General features: G+C 50.0%; 1 protein-coding gene across 3 annotated transcripts in view; it reads left to right on the forward strand.

The window, feature by feature from the left end:
* The first annotated feature begins 670 nt into the window (after positions 1-670).
* Positions 671-11,905, forward strand: part of sertad4 (SERTA domain containing 4) — a 16,255-nt gene continuing 5,020 nt past the window's right edge. Inside the window, exon 1 of one of the 3 annotated variants that reach the window (XM_029826380.1) lies at positions 671-1,159. The gene's annotated coding sequence lies outside the window, so the exon portion shown is untranslated. The remainder of the gene's footprint in view (positions 1,160-11,905) is intronic. The other 2 variants (XM_029826375.1, XM_029826381.1) reach the window with 2 other exon arrangements.

Raw genomic sequence — 11,905 nt, forward strand, 5'->3', positions numbered from 1 at the left:
ACTTTGACATTTGTGGGACACAAACAAAAAGACGTTTGACCCTTTTAAAAGGGAACGCTCCGGAGCTCCAGCTCTGTCTCACCTTCTCCGCTGACACCAACCGAGGTCTTTGTGTTAGCTCAGCCTGTGGGGGGGCAAAAGGGGGGGAAGCAAGTGAGGTTTTTACAGCTAAGAGTGCATCCCACCGCTGAAATGATGACAGATGAGCCCCCCCTTACTCGGTCACATCCCTGCAGAGCACCAACAACCAACCCTGCGATCGCCGGCTCCGAGCCAGGTGCCGGGGAAATGATGCGCGTTTTGGATTTCACCGTGGATTAGACGTGCACAACAGGCCTCACTACTGAGGCCGGGCCCGGGGGCAGACCTGTTACCTGAAGGAGGTCTACCAGCTGATGCCAGCACCACAGCTGTCGAAGCAGGACGGTCTCCACGGTGACGACCTCCAACCCTCCAACCCTCCAACCCCAGGACACGCTCTGCCTATCAAAATCTCTCCCGATCTATCAGAAGTTTCAAGAACAACAATAAAAACTGATGTGTGACCGTATTTTCTTCTTCGCGTCTTCACCAAACAATGAGCAGCGCTCGTTTCGAGCTCAGAGGCGCGTTGTGATACTGTGAATTCCGAGCGGCCCTGAACTCCTCACAGTAGTTGACTGGCTGCTGTTGTTGTCTGTCGTTGCGCGCGCGGCACATTCGCGTCAACGACGTGAGCAGCTCGCGGGACTCGAGGAGCGAAGAACCCACCGTGACTGGGCCCGAGCCGAACCCGGAGCCGGACCGGAGCCGGACCGAAGCCGGACCGAAGCCGAACTCTCTGTGACTGTTTGACTGAGAGCAGCCGCAGAAGAAGAACAACAGCTGTCCGCGCGCGGGAATGTTCGGCGCGAGTGTCAGTGCGAGAAGCGCGCGTGCGTTAAATCGTTAGTATTTAGACAAGTAACCAATTAACTCATAATTACATAAGTGGCCTTTAAAGCGCCAGTGTGCATCGCGTGCGTGCTCGTGGGCTAAAATTAGCAGAGCCGCGCTGCCAGCCGAGGACGCGGACGCGGACGCGGACGCGGAGCTGTTTATTCCGCAGAATTCCCATTTTTCCGTCGGAATCTCAAAGCAAGCGTGGATCCGGGGACGAGGTCAGAACCACTCACGTCAGGTAAGCTGACCTTCCTTCAGCCGGACCGAGACCTGCTCACCGGCCGGGATCAAGCCCGGTTCGGCTCTGAATGAGTCCGGGCAGCTTTGTCGGGACTTTGTGGATCCCTGTGAAAGTGTTGACGCCCTTGATAACTCCATGTCCACAGTAGTTCGCACAGTATCGATGAAAAGGATTTAACGAAGACTTTAACGAAGGATTTAACGAAGCTCAACTGCTCCAATAAGTGAATGTGTGTTTTTACTGGCTCGGTTCTACTCAGACCTGGGTTTGGCACATTATGAAGGCTGACAGAAGCAGCTCTCTGACCATCCACTGTGGCGTGTGTGTGTGTGTGTGTGCGCGCGCGCGTGGCATTGATGTTGGGCAGAGGGGACCGGATCACCCCGTTAGGGTTAGGGTTAGGGTTTCCAGAGATTTAAAAAATGCACCCAATTGAATGGATTAAAGATATGCAACAACCCCCCCAAGTGGCTTTTGGAGGGTGGACGTCCAAGACAACCCCCCCCCCCCCCCATAGTGGTAGACTGAAAATCAGAGGTGGGTCCAGCTCACACAAACAAACCAGAGAAGTGGGACCATCAAGGGGAAGCTGGACGGATTCTTGGACCTACACTTTGGGTGAAGTCCCCCCCCCCCAGCTTTGTCTCACCATTATCAATCCGATCTTCGACTCAGCAGCGTCTCCTGCTCATTAAGGATGGTTACCTGTGGTTAGCCCCCCCCCCCGCCGGCCCTTCAGTGGGGTGCAGGGATCCACATCTGGAGCCACATCTGGAGCAGTCGTCCGTGCGCTGTGGACAGTTAATATTCATGAAGCTGCTCATGTTGGTGCACCGAGGAATGTTCAGACCATCGGGGACCAAACGGGTCCAATGTCTTTGTCCTCTGTGTTCTACAAAAGGTGCCGAGACAAGTTGAGCTCCTTGTGTGAGGACAGGCGGGGTGGCGCCCCCCGGAGGCCCAGCGTTCCCATCATGAATCCGCCTTTGTGCTCCCAGACACAGCTGAGGTGGGAAGCAGAACACAGAAGGTGTGACATGACACCTATTTATAGCCCGGACCTTGTGACTTCACCTTCACCAAAAGAGCAGCATTTCCTAAAACGCCTCGGAGTTCTGCTCCGATGGCGTCTGGAATAAATTCAGACAGAATTAATCCCACATGCTTTTAAAGTGAGTCACATTCCACAAATCCACATCATGTTGGGTGATATTATAAATGCTCCGACTTTAAGAGAAAAAAGCTCAATGAAAAATGTTCAGTTTTAGAAGGTAATGTACCCAGAAAATGCCCGGCCTGACCTTTCTGCTGCTGCCCCCCCCCCGGGAGAAGGCCGTGATGCCTTCACTGAGCCCGGGACTATTAACCCTCGCAGACACAACAAGCCCCCCTCCCCCATAGAAGCATGGAGCCGCCCTGTCACAACATATGTGTCACCACTCAGGAGAGCGCACGGCTGAAGGCCCGGAGGCCGTGGCCTCGGTCACGCCACCGCGGTGGAGGCGGCTCCTCGCCACCAAAACGCCCCGACTGCTGCGAGCTGCCACCGAGGTGGTGTCAAGGGAGTTCTGAGGGTTGGATGATCAGAGGGACGAGCGAAGACGTGAGCTGATGCTCTCGTTCTCCCTGATGCTCTCGTTCTCGCTGATGCTCTCGTTCTCGCTGATGTTCTCGCTGATGCTCTCGTTCTCCCTGATGCTCTCGTTCTCCCTGATGTTCTCGCTGATGCTCTCGTTCTCGCTGATGCTCTCGTTCTCCCTGATGCTCTCGTTCTCCCTGATGCTCTCGTTCTCCCTGATGCTCTCGTTCTCCCTGATGTTCTCGCTGATGCTCTCGTTCTCGCTGATGCTCTCGTTCTCCCTGATGCTCTCGTTCTCCCTGATGCTCTCGTTCTCCCTGATGCTCTCGTTCTCCCTGATGCTCTCGTTCTCCCTGATGTTCTCGCTGATGCTCTCGTTCTCGCTGATGCTCTCGTTCTCCCTGATGTTCTCGCTGATGCTCTCGTTCTCGCTGATGCTCTCGTTCTCGCTGATGCTCTCGTTCTCGCTGATGCTCTCGCTGATGCTCTCGCTGATGCTCTCGCTGATGCTCTCGTTCTCGCTGATGCTCTCGTTCTCCCTGATGCTCTCGTTCTCCCTGATGCTCTCGTTCTCCCTGATGCTCTCGTTCTCCCTGATGCTCTCGTTCTCTCTGATGCTCTCGTTCTCCCTGATGCTCTCGTTCTCCCTGATGCTCTCGTTCTCCCTGATGTTCTCGTTCTCCCTGATGTTCTCGCTGATGCTCTCGTTCTCGCTGATGCTCTCGTTCTCGCTGATGCTCTCGTTCTCCCTGATGCTCTCGTTCTCCCTGATGCTCTCGTTCTCCCTGATGTTCTCGCTGATGCTCTCGTTCTCCCTGATGTTCTCGCTGATGCTCTCGTTCTCGCTGATGCTCTCGTTCTCCCTGATGCTCTCGTTCTCCCTGATGCTCTCGTTCTCCCTGATGCTCTCGTTCTCCCTGATGCTCTCGTTCTCCCTGATGCTCTCGTTCTCCCTGATGCTCTCGTTCTCCCTGATGTTCTCGCTGATGCTCTCGTTCTCGCTGATGCTCTCGTTCTCCCTGATGCTCTCGTTCTCCCTGATGCTCTCGTTCTCCCTGATGTTCTCGCTGATGCTCTCGTTCTCGCTGATGCTCTCGTTCTCCCTGATGCTCTCGTTCTCCCTGATGCTCTCGTTCTCCCTGATGCTCTCGTTCTCCCTGATGCTCTCGTTCTCCCTGATGCTCTCGTTCTCCCTGATGCTCTCGTTCTCCCTGATGCTCTCGTTCTCCCTGATGTTCTCGCTGATGCTCTCGTTCTCGCTGATGCTCTCGTTCTCCCTGATGCTCTCGTTCTCCCTGATGCTCTCGTTCTCCCTGATGTTCTCGCTGATGCTCTCGTTCTCGCTGATGCTCTCGTTCTCGCTGATGCTCTCGTTCTCGCTGATGCTCTCGCTGATGCTCTCGTTCTCGCTGATGCTCTCGTTCTCGCTGATGCTCTCGTTCTCGCTGATGCTCTCGCTGATGCTCTCGCTGATGCTCTCGCTGATGCTCTCGTTCTCGCTGATGCTCTCGTTCTCCCTGATGCTCTCGTTCTCCCTGATGCTCTCGTTCTCCCTGATGCTCTCGTTCTCCCTGATGCTCTCGTTCTCTCTGATGCTCTCGTTCTCCCTGATGCTCTCGCTGATGTTCTCGCTGATGCTCTCGCTGATGCTCTCGTTCTCGCTGATGCTCTCGCTGATGCTCTCGCTGATGCTCTCGTTCTCGCTGATGCTCTCGCTGATGCTCTCGTTCTCGCTGATGCTCTCGCTGATGCTCTCGCTGATGCTCTCGCTGATGCTCTCGTTCTCGCTGATGCTCTCGCTGATGCTCTCGCTGATGCTCTCGCTGATGCTCTCGCTGATGCCTGTAGGTCGGGTTCATACGAAGCCGTGACCTTGAGGCAGTGCAGCCGCTGTGCACGGCCACTCGTCATTCTTCTGGGAGTTTAACGCACGTCTCAGGGTGCTAACGTTGTTGCAGCAGGTTTGATTTATTCCATTCAGTTCTATTTGAACAACAACGTGTTGCCATGGTAACCCAGCACCTTGCTTGAGTGGCCTTCAGTCAAATACTAAACTTTTTTCCTGTCATGTTTCTTACCAACAGCATTAAAATCTGGTCCTACAGACCCAAAGTCAGTATTTTATCTTCTGGGCTGAGGTGCCAGATCCACTATCCAGAACAAAGAGCAGAATCTCTTGAATCGTCCTCCACTTGCTCCAGCTAAAGAACGTGTTCCATCTGGATTTGATCATGAAGGAAACCAGCAAAAGGAACACCTGTCACACATCCAAGAGAGATTGTCCGTCCTGTAGTTTGTAGTTGACACGGAGGTGGTTGTGAGCATTAGCATTAGCATTAGCATTAGCATGTCCTCACTGTGATTCCTACATGTGGGTCCTTGCTGGTGCCACTGAGGGACACTTGGACATCACCTCTTATCTGTGCTCCATCTGGTCTCCTTGGCCAGTGGGCCTGACGTCACAGGTCTTCATGCTTCCTTCTGTGATTTGTTATAAAAGTTCTTCTTGTCTTACACACGGGAATAAACCTGATGGTTCAAAGTTTAGATGAAACACAAGGTGATTCCAGGTTAATGTCCCACAGTCAGACACCAACACGAAGGCGCTGGAGATTCTGTGTTGCTATGTGAGCTGAGGCGAGCGATGCTGCCTGTTGATCAGGCAGCTCAGTATCGTCCAGCACTGATCACCAGTTACATATGGTCTTTGATCTGGCACCAAAGGCCGGCTAACGCATCGTTCTTTGGTCATTCGCTGCCTCAGTGTGAGCAGGTGAATCTGCATCAGGTGACCCACATGACAGAATGTCCCTGTCAAATCACATCAGCATTCAGTCGGCATGAGAGCCCAAGCAGCGAGCATCAGCCTAACAAAGGCATGCTGGCGGCGGCGGCGGCGGCGGCGGCATCGCTGCTCAACTTGTCTTTCTTTCCTCCAGGCAGATCACAGAGCTCTGAGGACGACTCCTGTCAGAGCCTCGGCTCTTTCGGGGCTCCGCCCACCTCCTGCCTCACTGTGGGGAGGTTTCTGTTTCACACACACACACACACACACACCCCTATTGTGTCTGTGTTTGTATCGGTACGGCTGGTGTGACATGATATTGTTCAGAGTGACGAACAAAAGATTTTGTCTGTAATTCTTGTGCAAATCTAAAGTAGATGTCAAGTGCATATTTTTCCAATAATTGGGAATTTCCAGAATTAGACCCATGAATTGTGTTTGTATTCATCACAAACAGCAGATCAACGCTCGTCTTCTTGAATCAGCGCATTTGCAAACTCATGACACGTTGCATATTTTAGCGTGTTGTGCCCCCCCCCCCCCCCGCAGTAGGACTCGTGTGTGTTTTCCAGCAGAAACACACACACACACACACACACACTGAGTTATAGAGCGTATACTCTGTCAGACACATGCTGGATAGATTAGCATATTTGAAGAGCAGAGAACACAGAAACTTTATTTGAGGTGTGTTTCCGATTCCTCGAGGATCATTAAACCAATAAATTCCTCCCCATTTTTGGCTTCATTCACGTTCCTGTGAATGTTTTGTATTATTCCGGGGCTCAGGGCACAGAAGAGGCCTTAATTAGCCCCAACTGACTGGCTGGGGACACACCTCCACGTATTCTGGTAAAGGCTGGTCTTTGATCTGGTTACAGGTGGGTCCTATTGACCCTCTTCTGGGGGAAACGGAACCCTCTTGTGTGTTTTTCAATGTCAGACGAGCTACAAAATGTGAAAAATAAAGCAAATATTGTCACTGACACAAGTGCTAAAAACCAAAGAAGTGGATTGTTTAGGCTGACAGTGGATGGTAAGAGGTGAGGGGGGAGACCCCCCCCACAGCAGCCCATGTAGGGGCAGCACAGGGGAGCACGGCTCGTGCATAGATTTTGGGGAATGTATTATAAAGAAGCTTGGCTATAAATTTGTATTGGACCCTTTTAGATCGCCGTGGTGACGGGATGTAGGACAAACAGCAGGACCTGAACTTTAGCTTAGCATCAAAACCAAGATGTGATCTGGGTTGTCCCTGAAACCAGGCTGAAGATTGTCTGAGGGACCTTTCTTCTTTTCTATTAGCTACCTCTGCAACGACTGCATCACAAGCTAGCTATTGCCATGGAGACACAAGAGAAGTACGGCGGAGGAAGACAGTAGGCTGCACATACAGTGAGTCTTCTTGTCCTGGCATGTTCAAGAGAACTCTAACATTCAGGTTTAGGGTTAGGGTTAGTCACCTTAGTTAGGGTTAGTCACTTTAGTTAGGGTTAGTCACCTTAGTTAGGGTTAGGGTTAGTCACCTTAGTTAGGGTTAGTCACTTTAGTTAGGGTTAGTCACCTTAGTTAGGGTTAGGGTTAGTCACCTTAGTTAGGGTTAGTCACTTTAGTTAGGGTTAGGGTTAGTCACCTTAGTTAGGGTTAGTCACTTTAGTTAGGGTTAGGGTTAGTCACCTTAGTTAGGGTTAGGGTTAGTCACCTTAGTTAGGGTTGGTCACCTTAGTTAGGGTTAGGGTTAGTCACCTTAGTTAGGGTTGGTCACCTTAGTTGACTCTCTTGGCTTCAGTTGGCTTGTGTTGTGGAATGTGCGAGGGAATATGAGCACCAAGGGGACGGAGCCAATCACAGCAGCAGAATCATCCCGCAGGCGACCCGTCTCCACTCGTGACGGAGCTCCTCAGGCACTCATCTTCCCTGCCCTCACTCGTTTCCTCCATCTGTCCCTCAGCCCCCTCTGTGCCTCCCTCTTCTCATCCTCTCACCACTCTGCATCACGTCCTTGGCACCAGGCTTTGTCGTGGCACAACATTGCAATCAGCTTCTCATCATCAAAGCGTAGAAGGAAGAGAAGAAGGTGTGAGAGTGAAGAAGGGGGAATGAGCCGGTGAAGCAGTGTGAAGATTAGCTTTTATCTTCTGTTCCTCATATTCATAATTAGGGAAACATGCATTCCCTCTCAGTCACCCTCACATTCATGCAAGATGCAGACAGAAAACACATCCTCTCGGGTGATATTTGCTCATTGTGTTTTTATCAAATCTTTCTTTCTTGTACATTTGCACATGGGTAACCCTAACTCTAGCAACCCTAGCCCCTAAAATGACCCTAGCCTCTAAAATGACCCTAGCCCCTAAACTGACCCTAAACCCTAAAGCGACCCTAACTCCAACTCTGTGGAGATTTATTAACCTTTAAAATGATGTGGCCTCCAGGTGGGGAGCATCAAATGAAAATAGATATATAGAAAAGCATCTCACAGGAGGAGAGTTACTTGGCCCTAATGGTGTAGCTAAAGGTAGTTGTCTTTGTCAACTGGACTGTTTTTCTTCTCTTTTGAAAACTTTTCACCTTCTATCCTGAAGGCGTCTTCAGTTCTAAACTCGCTGGGGACAGAGCTTGAAAATATAGCCCTTGTGGACCATTAGCATGCTAATGATCTGGGTGGTCACCTGAGGGTCGTTGGCAGGGTTGTTGGTCGGGTCGTCCACCTAGTTCCAGTTGAGGTGTCTCCCCTTTGTCTGCTGGATCATTTGGTGGTGAGTCTCCAGGTCTCTTGGAATGGTGTGAACGTTTGGTTTGTTGGTGGAAGGAGTGGAGGACTGCATTGTATGTGGGTGACAGGAAGTGCCTCAGCCCACCACCTCTGTTTAAGGATGGTTTTTCCAATTTGACATGGATAGCTTCCTTGACCCCCCTTTCAAACCAGCGGTCTTCTCTGGCCAGTATCCGTACTGGGCTGTCCTGGAAGGAGTGCCCACTCTCCTTTAGGTGTAGGTGGACTGCTGAGTCCTGACCTGAAGAGGTGGCACGTCTGTGTTGTGCCATTCTTCTGTGGAGAGGTTGTTTGGTTTCCCCAATGTACAGTTCCTTGCATTTCTCCTGACACTGTACAGCATAAACAACATTACTTTGTTTGGGTCTTGGTGTCTTGTCCTTTGGGTGTACTAACCTCTGTCTGAGAGTGTTGCTGGGTTTGAAATGAACCGGTATGTCGTGTTTCTGGAGGATCCTCCTAAACTTCTCAGAGACTCCAGACAGGTCGGGGATGGAAACACTGCAGCGTTTGTTTCTCTCCTCCTCTCCTTTGCTGAGGTCTCGCTTTCTTGAGGTTTTGGTGAAGGCCCAGTCTGGGTAGCCACATGTTTTGAGAGCTGTCTTAATGTGGTCCTGTTCCTTCTTTCTGCCTTGGGATGTGGTGGGTATTTCTCTGGCTCGGTGTTGGAGGGTTTTGATCATTCCCAACTTGTGTTCCAGTGGGTGGTGAGAGTCAAACTGAAGGTACTGGTTGGTATGTGTAGGTTTCCTGTAGACTTCGATGGTGAGATTTCTGTCCTCAGTGATCTTGACTGCACAGTCCAGAAAGGCCAGACTGTTTCCTTTTGTATCTTCCCGGGTGAATTTTACATGCTGGTCTGTTTTGTTGAGGTGATCGGAGAACGCTTCCAATTCTTGTGTTCGAATTTTGACCCAGGTGTCATCCACATACCTGAACCAGTGGCTTGGCGCAGTTCCTGTGAAGGATGTCAGGGCCTGGGATTCCACCTTCTCCATGTATAGATGGGCAACTATGGGGGATACTGGTGAGCCCATGGCCCAGCCATGTTTCTGCCTGTAGAAGACTTCTCTGTACTGGAAATAGGTGGTGTTCAAACACAGGTCCAGCATGGTGCAGATTTGGGCCGGTGTTAAGGTTGTTCTTTCTGGAAGAGTCTTGTGGGGTGTTGCCAACCATGGGAGACAAGATGGAGGCCAAGTATTTGGAAATGTTATATGTTACAGAATTGATGCTACTTACTATGGGTCTGAGAGGGGTCCCTGGTTTGTGGATCTTGGGCAATCCATATATGCAAGGGATGGTTTCTCCTGGATATAGACGGTAGTATTGTGGTCTGTCGATGGCTTGCTCCTTTTCCAGTTTCTGTAGTAAGTCTACCACCTTCTTGTATGAGCTGGTAGGGTCTCGCTTGAGTTTCTCATATGTAGCGGTGTCTGTCAGGAGATTGATTATTTTGGTGTCATAGTCAGTGGTATTGAGTAAGACCGTGCACCCACCTTTGTCAGCCGGTAAGATGGTGATGGCCTTGTCCTTGGCTAAGGATGCAATGGCTCTTTTTTCTTCATTTGTGATATTGGAGGTCAGAGTTTTTGCACTAGCTAATGCAGCTGTTACCTTTAGCCTAATCTCTTCAGCTTTCGGGAGTTTGATTGTTTCTGATGGCTGTCTCAGTGGCTGTGATGAGTTCGACAGTCGGTACCTCTTCAGGGGTGACTGAAAAATTCAGACCTTTGGCAAGCACTTTCTCTTTAGTTTGTGTAAGCTCCCTGTCTGATAAGTTTTCCACCCATTTCTCCTGTTGTGCGTCAGACAAGGATGTGTCCTCTTTTTCTGCCATGGAGAAGGGCTTGGCTCTGTTGGGGTTGTGCTTTGTAAATTTTCGGGTCTGATGTTCCTCAGTCCTGGTGTGTTGGGTGGCCTGAGTACTAGAAACAAGTTTGGCTACTTCTTCCATGACTTCAGAGGGGAGCAGTAGGCATAGTTCCTCCCTTCTTTTGTCTAACTTAGCTTCCGTTTATGGTAAAATGGATTTGTATGATCCTTTCATTGAGTAAATGTTTTTCCATCATGTGAAGAATTACCTGGGCTCTGTGTCCTTTTACCGTTGATCTGATGCGTAGACGAGTGGGGTTAATCTTCTGCTGTCGACATCTGAGGTTGAAGCGGAGGTGGTTCTTAAAATCCGCTAACTTCTTAGCTGTTTTCTCAAGCTCTCGCACCAAACGAAGGGCATCTTTCCCAAATTGTGATGCAGGATGTCTGTGTAGATTCTCAATCATCCAGGTCATAGTTATCCAAGGTAGTTTTCTTTGTCAACTGGACTGTTTTTCTTCTCTTTTAAAGACGTTTTGCCTTCTATCCTGAAGGCGTCTTCAGTTAAGAACTTGCTAAGTCAGCTCTGAACTAGGTGAACGACCCTGCCAACGACACTCAGGTGACCACCCAGATCATTACCATGGTAATGGTCCACAAGGGCTATATTTTCAAGCTCTGCCCCCAGCGAGTTCAGAACTGAAGACGCCTTCAGGATAGAAGGAGAAAAGTCTTCAAAAGAGAAGAAAAACAGTCCAGTTAACAAAGACAACTACCTTGGATAACTATGACCTGGATGATTGAGAATCTACAAAGATGCCCTAATGGTGGTCCCTGGTGGGGACCTTAACATTAGCTGGAACAATCTGAATGTACCACATCATGTAATGGTTACTTGTGACATGTGACATTTGTTAGATTGTTTTAAAACAGCAATGCACATATTCAAAATGTACATCTGAACACCACCAACTATCTAGCTTATATCAGTAAAAACATAATGGTCGTCATATAGTTTGCACTGGAAAGTACTTGGAGTTTATTCATATCTTTAAAAATCTATTAAATACTTGGCTGGCTTGGAGGGCCTTGAGACTACAGGTGGGTGTTTTGACATGAGGGAGCTCAACAAGATTCTGAGGGTTAGGGTAGGGTAACCCACACGTTTAGCATGATTTCAGCTAAAGGATCATCTCTGTGTTCTTCTAAAATACTGTGTCTCTGTGTTCAGGCTTTGCAAACTCTATTCTTCTAAAATACTGGGTGACCCTCTTTACTCGTAGCCTGGTCTATGTTCTCCTCTCATCTAAACACATCCCGTGTACGACAGGACCACCTGTAGACCTGGTGATTCGTTTGATGTGATCCTCAGCTGGTCGGATCTGTGGAACATAGTCCTGCCTAAAGAAGTTAAAAGGAAACCCCAAAAGATCAGCATGGACACTTTAATCAGCTCCCCAACAGGGGTTAGCGGGGTGGGGGGGTGTTGCCTCAGTTGGATGGTATCTGTCCATGGGGAAGGCCAGACTGTGAGGAAGGGACGTGGTGACAAGGAGGTCCACAACAGTTGCTTTGCATTCTGCATGAACGGGAGGGATCGGCCACACGCCTCGTTAAAGCAGTTCAACGTGATCAAAAAAAAGAGATGGTTTGTGTTCCTGGATTCTGATGATCACAGGAGCCTGGGGGTGTTGTGTCAAACATCTCGCGGACTCTCCTACTGACTAATCATTTGGGAATTCATGGTGTGAGTGGGTGTCATGGCTCCATCTGTGTCCCACTTGCTTC

This window comes from Takifugu rubripes, chromosome 2, assembly GCF_901000725.2.
Source record: "Takifugu rubripes chromosome 2, fTakRub1.2, whole genome shotgun sequence".
Taxonomy (NCBI): Eukaryota; Metazoa; Chordata; class Actinopteri; order Tetraodontiformes; family Tetraodontidae; genus Takifugu; species Takifugu rubripes.